Source organism: Manis pentadactyla, chromosome 9, assembly GCF_030020395.1.
Source record: "Manis pentadactyla isolate mManPen7 chromosome 9, mManPen7.hap1, whole genome shotgun sequence".
Taxonomy (NCBI): domain Eukaryota; kingdom Metazoa; phylum Chordata; class Mammalia; order Pholidota; family Manidae; genus Manis; species Manis pentadactyla.
In genome coordinates this window covers 77,757,264-77,770,433 of record NC_080027.1, presented here as the reverse complement: position 1 = coordinate 77,770,433, position 13,170 = coordinate 77,757,264, and positions in this window count along the sequence as shown.

Genomic DNA, 13,170 nt, shown 5'->3' with positions numbered 1-13,170 from the left:
ATAGTAAGACGCTATAGATTCATTACTTGTCTTCTCCTTGCTATACTGCCTTCCCCATGATCCACCTCTGTTATGTGTGCTAATCATAATGCCCCTCAGTCCCCTTCTCCCTCCCTTGCCACTCACTCTCCCCAACCCCTTCCCTTTGGTAACTGATAGTCCCTTTTTGGAGTCTGTAAGTCTGCTGCTGTTTTGTTCTTTCAGTGTTGCTTTGTTGTTATACTCCACAAATGAGTGAAATCATTTGGTACTTTCCTTTCTCTGCCTAGCTTATTTCTCTGAGCATAATACCCTCTATATCTGTCCATGTTGTTGCAAGTGGTAGGATTTGTTTTCTTCTTATGGCTAATATTCCATTGTATATATGTACCACATCTTCTTTATCCATTCATCTACTGAAGGACACAGGTTGCTTCCATCTTTTCGCTATTGTAAATAGTGCTATGATAAACATAGTGGTGCAGATGTCTTTTTGAATCATGGGTCTTGTTTTCTTTGGGTAAATTCCCAGGAGTGGAATTCCTGGGTCAAATGGTATTTCAATTTTTAGTGTTTTGAGGAATATCCACACTGTTTTTCCACAATGGTTGAACTAATTTACTTTCCTAACAGCAGTGTAGGAGGGTTCCCCTTTCTCTACATCCTCACCAGCATTTGTTGTTCCTAGTCTTTTGGATGTTGGCCATCCTAACTGGTGTGAGGTGGTATCTCATTGTGCTTTTAATTGACATTTCCCTGATGATTAGTGATGTGGAGCATCTTTTCATGTACCCGTTGACCATCTGAATTTCTTCTTTGGAGAAGTGTCTGTTCATATCATCCACCCATTTTTTTAATCAGGTTATTTGCTTTTTGAATGTTGAGAAGGGTGAGCTCTTTATATATTTTGGATGTTAACCCTTTGTCACATATGTCATTTACAAATATATTCTCCCATACTGTAGGATGCCTTTTTGTTCTGATGATGGTGTCCTTTGCTGTACAGAAGCTTTTAAGCTTGATGTAGTCCCATTTGTTCATTTTTGCTTTTGTTTCCCTTGCCCTAGGAGATATAAAAACTGCTCTCTTAAAGACAAAGTATGATCTATAAAGTAACATATGTCACTTGAGTTCTAATTTCAGTTCTCTTTCACTAGTTACATGGCCATGAAAGTTCAGATAACTTACTACATTAGCTTCAGTTTCCTCCAGCATAATGGGAGCACAAAACTCTGGCCAGTCTGTTATAAAGACAAAGACAACACTAAGTACAAAGTGTATGACTTAGACTTAAGTGCAAATATCAACTTCCCTTATTAGCACTATATGCTTTCCTTGCTTTCCATCAAACAAACTCTTATTTCTAAACTTAGCTCAATCATCAGTAAAGTCCTCCTGATCTTGTCACCTATAGTCTCTTCTCAGACCATAGCTCATTTCACTGCAGCTACCCTGGTTATTGTTGCTTTTGAATAAGCCAGACTTGCTCCTTGAATATACTGTTCCCAGGGGTCACTTGGCTAACTCCATCCTCCAAAACGTTGTTCAGATTTCACATCCAAAGTTCAATTTATAGTTATAATTTATAATCATAAGCTGCCTCCCTCCATCTTTGTAGCATCTATGTACCAAAGATGGCATAATCACTTGTTCCTTAAATAAGAAATTGAATAACTGAATACAACCATATTTTCACTGTTTCTTACATCCAATAAATTAAACTGACCTTCCTGTGAAAAGAAAGCAATAAACATATCAGAAGTGAAGCTTCATCTATTATTCCAATATGAAAATTAATTACCTTGAGGCACTAAGAAATCATTATCTAAAGTAGTAATTTTATTTACAGTGACCTCAGAGCACAGAGAAAAAAAAAAACCCTAAATGACCAAACTTAAACTTATGTAAAGAATGTGTCATAGGAGGAGCCAAGATGGCAGCATGAGTAGGACAGTGGAATATCCTCCCAAAAACATAAATATTTTTGAAAATACAACAAATACAACTATCCATTAAAGAGAGACCAAAAGATACAGGACAACAGTCAGGCTACATCTACACCTGCGAGAACCCAGTGCCTCGTGAAGGGGGTAAGATAAAAGCCATGGCCTGATGGGACCCGAGCGCCCCTCACCCCAGGTCCTGGTGGAAGGAGAGGAGTTGGAGTGGGGAGGGAGAGGGAGCTCAGGACTGCTAAACACCCAGCCCTAGTCATCCGCACCGGGAGAGCAGACACACAGTGCATGGTATGCTGGATACCAGGGAAACAGAACAATAAAACCTGTGAGCGGGTCCCCACAGCCAGCACCCCTGGGACAAAAGAAAAGTGAGTGCTTTTTGAAAGTCTTAAAGGGACAGGGACCCCACAGCTGGACATAAGCATCCCAGCACACTAAGCCTAGCAGATGGGAATCCCGGGGACCTCCAGGTGCACTAACCCCCAGGGATGCAGGAAAGCTCTGAGGCCCCTGACTGGAATAAACAGCCTCCTGCCCATTCCGCCTCTGGCACAGCCCCGCCATAGCAGAGTAGCAGCCTGAAAACGGCCACACCCAAAGCAACCATGTGGAGCTTACTCCACAGCAGCCAGGCAAGAATCAGAGACCCCATCTGTGTGCAACTGCCCAGCACAAGCCACTAGAGGTTGCCATTCTCCGAGGAAAGTAAGGCCAGGAGCAAGTGGAAAGGGACTTGGTTCTCACAGCTGACACATGCACCAACTGCTGACTACTACCTCTATCACCATGAAAAGGCAGAAGAATTTGATCCAGACCAGAATAACCCAGACATCCTCCCCTGAGAGGGAATCTGGGGAGATAGATTTAACCAGTCTTCCTGAAAAGAATTCAAAATAAAGGTCATAACCATGCTGATGGACTTGCAGAGAAATATGCAAGAGCTAAGGAGGGAGAATACAGAAATAAAACAATCTCTGGAAGGACTTAAAAGCAGAATGAATGACATGCAAGAGGCCATTAATGGAATATAAATCAGAGAACAGGAACACAGAGAAGCTGATGCAGAGAGAGGTAAAAGGATCTCCAGGAATGAAAAAATATTAAGAGAACTGTGTGACCAATCGAAATGGAACAATATCTGCATTATAGGGGTACCAGAAGAAGAAGAAGAGAGAAAAGGGGATAGAAAGTGTCTTTGAAGAAATAATTGCGAAAAAATTTCCCCAAACTGGGGGAGGAAATAACCTCTCACACCAAGGAAGCAAACAGAACTCCCAACACAAGGGACCCAGGGAGGACAACAACAAGACACATAATAATTAAAATGACAAAGGTCAAAGACAAGAACAGAGTATTAAAGGCAGCCAGAGAGAGAAAAAAGGTCACCTAAAAAGGAAAACCCATCAGTTATCATCAGACATCTCAAAAAAACCTTACAGGCCAGAAGTGAATGGCATGATATATTTAATGCAAAGAAACAGAAGGGCCTTGAACCAAGGATACTGTATCCAGCATGATTATCATTTAAATATGAAGGAGGGACTAAACATTTCCCAGACAAGCAAAAGTTGAGGGAATTTGCCTCCCACAAACTACCTCTACAGGATATTTTAGAGGGACTACTCTAGATTGAAGCACTCCTAAGGCTAAACAGATGTCATTAGAGAAAATAAAATCACACCAAAGAAAGCAGACCAACCAAACACTAACTGAAGGCAAAAAATAAAATCAACTATCCACAAAAGCAGCCAAAGGAAACAAGAGAGTACTGAATGAAACACCTAACATATAAAGAATGGAGTAGGAAGAATAAGAAGGGAGAGAAATAAAAAATCCTCAGATGGTGTTTATAATAGCTTAATAAGAGAGTTAAGTTAGACTGTTAGATAGTAAAGATGCTACCCTTGAACCTTTGGTAACCACGAATCCAAAGCTTGCAGTGGCAATAAGTACATATCTATCAATAATCACCCTAAATGTAAAAGGACTGAATGTACCAATCAAAAGACACAGAGTAATAGAATGGATAAAAAAGCACGACCCATCTATATGCTGCCTACAAGAAACTCACATTAAACCCAAAGACATACACAGACTAAAATTGAAGGGATGGGAAAAGGTATTTCATACAACTATTAGGAGAAAAAAGCAGGAGTTGCAGTCCATGCATCAGACAAAAATAGACTTCAAAACAAAGAAAGTCACAAGAGACAAAGAAGGACATTACATAATGATAAAGGGGTCAATCCAACAAGAGGATATAACCATTATAAATATATATGCACCCAATACAGGAGCACCAACATATGTGAAACAAATACTAACAGAATTAAAAGAGGAAATAGAATGCAATGCATTTATTTTAGGAGACTACAGCACACCACTTACTCCAAAGGACAGATCCACCAGACAGAAAATAAGTAAGGACAAAGAGCCACTGAACAACACAGTAGAACAGATGAACCTAATAGACATCTACAGAACTCTACATCCAAAAGCAACAGGATATACATTCTTCTCAAGTGCACATGGAACAATCTCCAGAATAGACCACATACTAGGGCAGAAAAAGAGCCTCAGTAAATTCCATAAGATTAAAATTCTACCAACCAACTTCTCAGACCACAAAGGTATAAAACCAGAAATAAATTGTACAAAGAAAGCAAAAAGGCTCACAAACATGGAGGCTTAACAACATGCTCCTAAATAATCAATGGATCAATGACCAAATCAAAATAGAGTTCAAGCAATATATGGAAACAAATGACAGCAACAACACAAAGCCCCAACTTCTGTGGGATGCAGTGAAAGCAGTTTTATGAGGAAAGTATATTACAATCCAGGCATATTTAAAGAAGAAAGAACAATCCCAAATGAATAGTGTAACATCACAATTATCAAAATTGGAAAAAGAAGAACAAATGAGGCCTAAGGTCAGCAGAAGGAGGGACATAATAAAGATCAGAGAAGAAATAAATAAAATTGAGAAGAATAAAACAATAGAAAAAAATCAATGAAACCAAGAGCTGGTTCTTTGAGAAAATAAACAAAATGGATAAGCCCCTAGCCAGACATATTAAGACAAAAAGAAAATCTACACACATTAACAGAATCAAAAATGAGAAAGGAAAAATCACAAAGGACCCCACAGAAATACAAACAATTATTAGAGAATAGGACAAAAACTATATGCTAACAAGCTGGAAAACCTAGAAGAAATGAACAACTTCCTAGAAAAAGACAACCTTCCAAGACTGACAAAGGAAGAACAGAAAATCTAAACAGACTAATTATCAGCAAAGAAAGTTTATCAGTAATCAAAAAACTTCCCAAGCACAAAATTCCCGGGCCAGATAGATTTACCACGAAGTTTTATCAGACATGCTGAGAAGACATAATACCCATTCTCCTTAAAGTTTTTTTTTTCCGTAGACAGTTTTTATTCAGAACACCAAAACTTTTAGTTTGTAACCTACAAAGAGAGACACCAAGTCATCTATAAAACTCAGCTGTCTAGAAAAATTCATTTCCCAAGTTTCCACACAGCCAAGTACTGCACTTCAGGGCAGACATCAGTTCTCCAAAATACTCAAGTAATTTAAAAAGTTCCAAAAAAACATACATTTACTGTTGTTGAGATCTTAGATTTAACTTAAAAAGAAAAAAAGTCAACAAAATCAATTTCCACTCTAATAACTCTGTTAAAGAAAAATATTTCATGAAAGGTTTTTTTTGCAAACTCCATTTTTGATTAAAGGTGTAAAGCAGATATTAGCTTATGTTTGCAAAAGTTTTCATAGAACACTGTTATTTTTCCTTTAGAAGCTAAAACCATGCTGATATATGCACAGTGTTCAGAGAGTAAATCTGTTTTGCTTAAAAAAAATCCTGAATCCGGAGGTGGAGCCAAGATGGCAGTGTGAGTAGAGCAGCAGAAATATCCTCCCCAAACCACATATATTTATGAAAATATAACAAAGACAACTCTTCCTAGAATAGAGACCAGAGGACACAGGACAACATCCAGACCACATCCACACCTGCAAGAACCCAGTACCTCACTAAGGGGGTAAGATACAAGCCCCGGCCGGGCAGGACCCGAGCGCCCCTCTCCCCAGCTCCCAGCGGGAGGAGAGGAATCAGAGCGGGGAAGTAGAGGGAGCCCAGGACTGCTGAACACCCAGCCCCAGCCATCTGGACCGGAGCGCAGACACAGGGCGTGCAGGCGGTACTGGACACTAGGGAAACAGGGCAGCAAGACCGGTGAGCGGGTCCCTGAGGCCGGTGTCTGAGGACAAAGAAAAGTGAGTGGAAGTTTTTTAAATTATTTATTTAAATTTTGTTGTTGTTGTTATTGTTGTTTTGTTTTGGCGAGTGCTTTTCGGAAGTATTAAAGGGACAGGGCAGGATACTTAGTCCAGAGGCAGGGAATCTGGGGATCTCTGGGCACTCTAACCCCCTGAGCAGCAGGGAGCATGGAGGCCCATCACCGAGATAAATAGCCTCCCAGCCGTTCCCCCTCCAACGCAGCTCCACCATTTTGGAGTAGCAGCCTGAGCCAGGCCATGCTCACAGCAACAGCAGAGATAAACTCCATAGCAGCCTGGCAAGAATCAGAAGCCCTGTCTGCGTGAGGCTGCCAAGCACAAGCCACTAGAGGTCACTGTTCTCCCAGGAGAGGAAGGCCACAAACCAACAAGAAGGGAAGTGCTTCCAGCCGTCACTCGTCTCAGCTCTGCAAACTATTTCTATCACCATGAAAAGGCAAAATTACAGGCAGACCAAGATCACAGAGACAACACCAGAGAAGGAGACAGACCTAACCAGTCTTCCTGAAAAAGAAATCAAAATAAAAATCATAAACATGCTGACAGAGATGCAAAGAAATATGCAAGAGCAATCTGATGAAGTCTGGAGGGAGATCACAGATGCCAGGAAAGAGACTACAAAAGTGAAACAAACTCTGGAAGGATTTATAAGAAGAATGGATAAGATGCAAGAGGCCATTGATGGAATAGAAACCAGAGAACAGGAACGCATACAAGCTGACATAGAGAGAGATAAAAGGATCTCCAGGAATGAAACAATATTAAGAGAACTGTGTGACCAATCCAAAAGGAACAATATCTGTATTATAGGGGTACCAGAAGTGAAGGGCCCCCACCAGTAAGATGGTGAACTTCCAGTTTCTCTTCCAGGTCCTCAGTTCCCAATGGCGCCACCTAAAGACCAATCAACTCGCTACCCACTCCCACTCCCAGCACCTAGCCAATAGCCACCAGCCCCGTAGAAGTAACACCACAATCACCCCATGCCCTTTCCTATATAACCCAGCACCTTTCCCCAATAAAGCAGAATTCTCTGGTGAATTGCTGCTGTGTGTCGATCCCCTCCTTTCAAGAAGAGGAAGAGAGAGAAAAAGGGATATAAAGTGTCTTTGAAGAAATAATTGCTGAAAACTTCCCCAAACTGGAGTAGGAAATAATCAAACAGACCACGGAAATTCACAGAAATCTCAACAGAAAGGACCCAAGGAGGACAACACCAAGACACATAATAATTAAAACGTAAAAGATCAAGGACAGGGACAGAGTATTAAAGGCAGCCAGAGAGAGCAAAAAGGTCACCTACAAAGGAAAACCCATCAGGCAATCATCAGACTTCTCAATAGAAACCTTACAGGCCAAAAGAGAATGGCATCATATATTTAATGCAATGAAACAGAAGGGCCTTGAACCAAGGATACTGTATCCAGCACGATTATCATTTAAATATGATGGAGGGATTAAACAATTCTCAGACAAGCAAAAGCTCAGGGAATTTGTCTCCCACAAACCACCTCTACAGGGAATCTTACAGGGACTGCTCTAGATGGGAGCACTCCTAAAAAGAGCACAGAACAAAACACCCAACATATGAAGAATGGAGGAGGGGGAATAAGAAGGGAGAGAAGAAAAGAATCTCCAGACAGTGTAAATAACAGCTCAAAAAGCAAGATAAGTTAGGCAGTAAGATACTAAAAAGGCTAACCTTGAATCTTTGGTAACCACAAATTTAAAGCCTGCAATTGCAATAAGTACATATCTCTCTATAGTCACCCTAAATGTAAATGGCCTTAATGCACCAATCAAACGACACAGAGTAATGGAATGGATAAAAAAGCAAGACCCATCTATATGCTGCTTACAAGAAACTCACATCAAACCCAAAGACATGCACAGACTAAAAGTCAAGGAATGGAAAAACATTTCAGGCAAACAACAGTGAGAAGAAAGCAGGGGTTGCAGTACTAATATCAGACAAAATAGATTTCAAAACAAAGAAAGTAACAAGAAATAAAGAAGGACACTACATAATGATAAAGGTCTCAGTAAAACAAGAGGATATAACCATTCTAAAGAAAAATGCACCCAACACAGGATCACCAGCATATGTGAAACAAATACTAACAGAACTAAAGGGGGAAATAGACTGAAATGCATTCAATTTAAGAAACTTCAACACACCACACACCCCAAAGGATAGATACACCGGCAGAAAATAAGTAAGGACATGGAGGCACTGAACAACACAGTAGAACAAATGGACCTAATAGACATCTATAGAACTCTACATCCAAAAGCAACAGGATATAAATTCTTCTCAAGGGTACATGGAACATTCTCCGGAAAAGACCACATACTAGCCCACAAAAAGAGCCTCAGTAAATTCCAAAATATTGAAATTCTATCAACCAATTTTTCAGACCACAATGGTATAAAACTAGAAATAAATTCTACAAAGAAAACAAAAAGGTTCACAAACACATGGAGGCTCAACCACATGCTCCTAAATAATCAATGGATCAACGAACAAATTACAACAGAGATCAAGGAATATGTGGAAACAAATGACAACAACAACACAAAGCACCACTTCTGTGGGACGCAGAGAAAGCAGTCTTAAGAGGAAAGTATATAGCGATCCAGGCACACTTGAAGAAGGAAGAACAATCCCAAATGAATAGTCTAACATCAAAATTATTGAAACTGGAAAAAGAAGGACAAATGAGGCCTAAAGTCAGCAGAAGGAGGGACATAATAAAGATCAGAGAAGAAATAAACAAAACTGAGAACAATAGAACAATAGTAAAAATCAATGAAAACAAGAGCTGGTTCTTTGAGAAAATAAGCAAAATAGATAAGCCTTTGGCCAAACTTATTAAGAGAAAAAGAGAATCAACATAAATCAACAGAATCAGAAATGAGAACGGAAAAATCATAACAGACTCCACAGAAATACAAAGAATTATTAAAGACTACTATGAAAACCTATATGCCAACAAGCTGGAAAACCAAGAAGAAATGGACAACTTCCTAGGAAAATACAACCTTCCAAGACTGACCAAGGAAGAAACACAAAAGTTAAACAAACCAATTACGAGCAAAGAAATTGAAACGGTAATCAAAACACTACCCAAGAACAAAATCCCAGGGCTGGACGGATTTACCTCGGAATTTTATCAGACACACAGAGAAGATATAATACCCATTCTCCTTAAAGTTTTCAAAGAATAGAAGAGGAGGGAATACCCCCAAACTCATTCTATAAAGCCAACATCACCCTAATACCAAAACCAGGCAAAGACCCCACCAAAATAGAAAATTACAGACCAATATCACTGATGAATGTAGATGCAAAAATACTCAATAAAATATTACCAAACCGAATTCAAACAACATATCAAAAGGATCATACACCATGACCAAGTGGGATTCATCCCAGGGATGCAAGGATGGTACAACATTCGAAAATCCATCAACATCATCCACCACATCAACAAAAAGAAAGACAAAAACCACATGATCATCTCCAAAGATGCTGAAAAAGCATTTGACAAAATTCAACATCCATTCATGATAAAAAATTTCATAAAAATGGGTATAGAGGGCAAGTACCTCAACATAATAAAGGCCATATATGATAAACCCACAGCCAACATCATACTGAACAGCGAGAAGCTGACAGCTTTTCCTATGAGATCGGGAACAAAACAGGGATGCCCACTCTCCCCACTGTTATTTAACATAGTACTGGAGGTCCTAACCAAGGCAATCAGACAAAACAAAGAAATACAAGGAATCGAGATAGGTAAAGAAGAAGTTAAACTGCCACTATTTGCAGATGACATGATATAGTACATAAAAAACCCTAAATACCCCACTCCAAAACTAATAGATCTGATATTGGGATACAGCAAAGTTGCAGGATACAATATTAACACACAGAAATCTGTGGCATTCCTATGTACAACAATGAACCAGTGGAAAGAGAAATCAGGAAAACAATTCCATTCACAATTGCATCAAAAAGAATAAAATACCTAGGAATAAACCTAAACCAAAGAAGTAAAAGACCTATACCCTGAAAACTACAAGTCACTTTTCAGAGAAATTAAAGTGGACACTAACAAATGGAAACTCATCCCATCCTCATGGCTTGGAAGAGTTAATATCGACAAAATGGCCATCCTGCCCGAAGCAATATACAGATTTAATGCAATCCCTATCAAATTACCAGCAACATTCTTCAATGAACTGGAACAAATAATTCAAAAATTCATATGGAAACACCAAAGACCACGAATAGCCAAAGCAATCCTGAGAAAGAAGAATAAAGTAGGGGGGATCTCACTCCCCAACTTCAAGCTCTACTACAAAGCCATAGTAAGCAAGACAATTTGGTACTGGCACAAGAACAGAGCCACAGACCAGTGGAACAGATTAGAGACTCCAGACATTAACCCAAACATATATGGTCAATCTACACATGATAAAAGAGCCATGGACATACAATGTCGAAATGACAGTCTCTTCAACAGATGGTGCTGGCAAAACTGGACAGCTACATGTAGGAGAATGAAACTGGACCATTGTCTAAACCCATACACAAAAGTATATTCAAAATGGATCAAAGACCTGAATTTAAATCATGAAACCATAAAACTCTTAGAGAAAAACAAAGGCAAAAACCTCTTAGACATAAACATGAGTTACCTCTTCTTGAACATATCTCCCCTGGCAAGGAATACAACTGCAAAGAAGAACAAGTGGGACTGTATTAAGCTGAAAAGCTTCTGTACAACAAACGACACCATCAATAGAACAAAAACGTATCCTACAGTATGGGAGAATATATTCATACATGACAGATCCGATAAAGGGTTGACATCCAAAATATATAAAGAGCTCACACACCTCAACAAACAAAAAAACAAATAATCCAATTAAAAAATGGGCAGAGGAACTGAATAGACAGTTCAACAAAAGAGGAATACTGATGGCCAACAGACACATGAAAAGATGCTCCACATCACTAATTATCAGAGAAATGCAAATTAAAACCACACTGAGGTATCACCTCATACCAGTAAAGATGACTGCCATCCAAAAGACAAACAACAACAAATGTTGGTGAGGTTGTGGGGAAAGGGGAACTGCCCTACACTGCTGGTGGGAATGTAAATTAGTTCAAACATTGTGGAAAGCAGTATGGAGGTTCCTCAAAATGCTCAAAATAGACTTACCATTTGACCCAGGAATACCACTAATAGGAATTTACCCTAAGAACACAGCACTCAAGTTTGATAAGGACAGATGCACCCCTATGTTTAACGCAGCACTATTTACAATAGCCAAGAATTGGAAGCAACCTAAGTGTCCATCAGTAGATGAATGGATAAAGAAGAGGTGGTACATATACACAATGGAATATTACTCAGCCATAAGAAGAAAACACATCCTAACATTTGCAACAACATGGATGGAACTAGAAGGTATTATGCTCAGTGAAATAATCCAAGTGGTGAAAGAGAAATACCAAATGATTTCACTCATCTGTGGAGTATAAGAACAAAAGAAAAACTGAAGGAACAAAACAGCAGCAGAATCACAGAACCCAAGAATGGACTAACAGATACCAAAGGGAAAGGGACTGGGGAGAATGGGTGGGTAGGGAGGGATAAGGGGGTGGAGAAGAAAGGAGGTATTATTATTAGCATGCATAATGGGGAGGGTAGGAGAAAGGGGAGGGCTGTACTACACAGAGAAGCAAGTAGTGATTATACAACATTTTGCTATGCTGATGGACAGTGACTGTAAGGAGGTTTGTGGGGGTGACCTGGTATAGGGGAGAACCTAGTAAACATAATGTACTTCATTTAATTGTAGATTAATGATAACAAAAAAAAGAGAAAGAAAAGGGAGATTACTCCCTGATAGGATAAAACTAACTGCAAATCACCAATTAATGCCTGCTTTAAATATCCTTAATTTTGATCATTTAAAGGGTGTCAGATGATCAGCTATGGAAGTACATTTTTCTGAAAATATTCCTTTCTCTTGAAAAAAAAAAAAGCGAGGGCAGAGCCAACATGGCAGCATGAGTAGGTCAGTGGGAATCTCCTCCCAAAAACATATATACTTTTGAAAATACAACAAACACAACTAGCCCTAAAAGAGAGACCAGAAGACGCAGGACAGTGGCCAGACTGCAGCTACACCAGCGAGAACCCAGCGACTGGTGAAAGGGGTAAGATACAAGCCCCGGCCCTGCGGGACCCAAGCGCCCATCCCCCCAGCTCCTGGGGGGAGAAGAATAGGCTTAGCGGGAGGGAGACGGAGCCCAGGATTGCTGAACACCCAGCCCCAGCCACCCCCACCAGAGCGCAGACACAGTGCGTGGGCAGAGGGCCCGGGATACTGGAAAAACACAGAGTAAGACCTCTGAGTGGGTGCCGAAGCTGATGCCCCTGTGACAAAGAAAAGCGGGGGCGTTTTGAAAGTCTTAAAGGGACAGGGACTTAACAGCTTGACAGAAACAACCCAGGTCACAGTACAGTAGCTGGAAATTACAGGGAAAACCGGGTGCACTAACCCCCTGGGCAACAGCTCTGAGACCCCTCACAGAGGAAAACAGTCAAGCAGCCCCACCGTGCATTACCCCACCGGGCGCTGCGAAAGCACAGAAGCAGCCTGAGACAAATTCCGCCCACAGAAACGGAAATTTCTCCCTTCCGGCCAGGCAAGACACAAAGACCCACTAAACACGCAATTACCCAACACAAGCCACTAGGGGTCGCAGTTGTCCCAGTAAAGAAAGGCCAGTAGCAAGTGAAAATTTTGGCCCTCCCAGCTGACAGTCAATAGCACCTGTCAACATGAAAAGGCAAAAAAATATGATCCAGACAAGACTA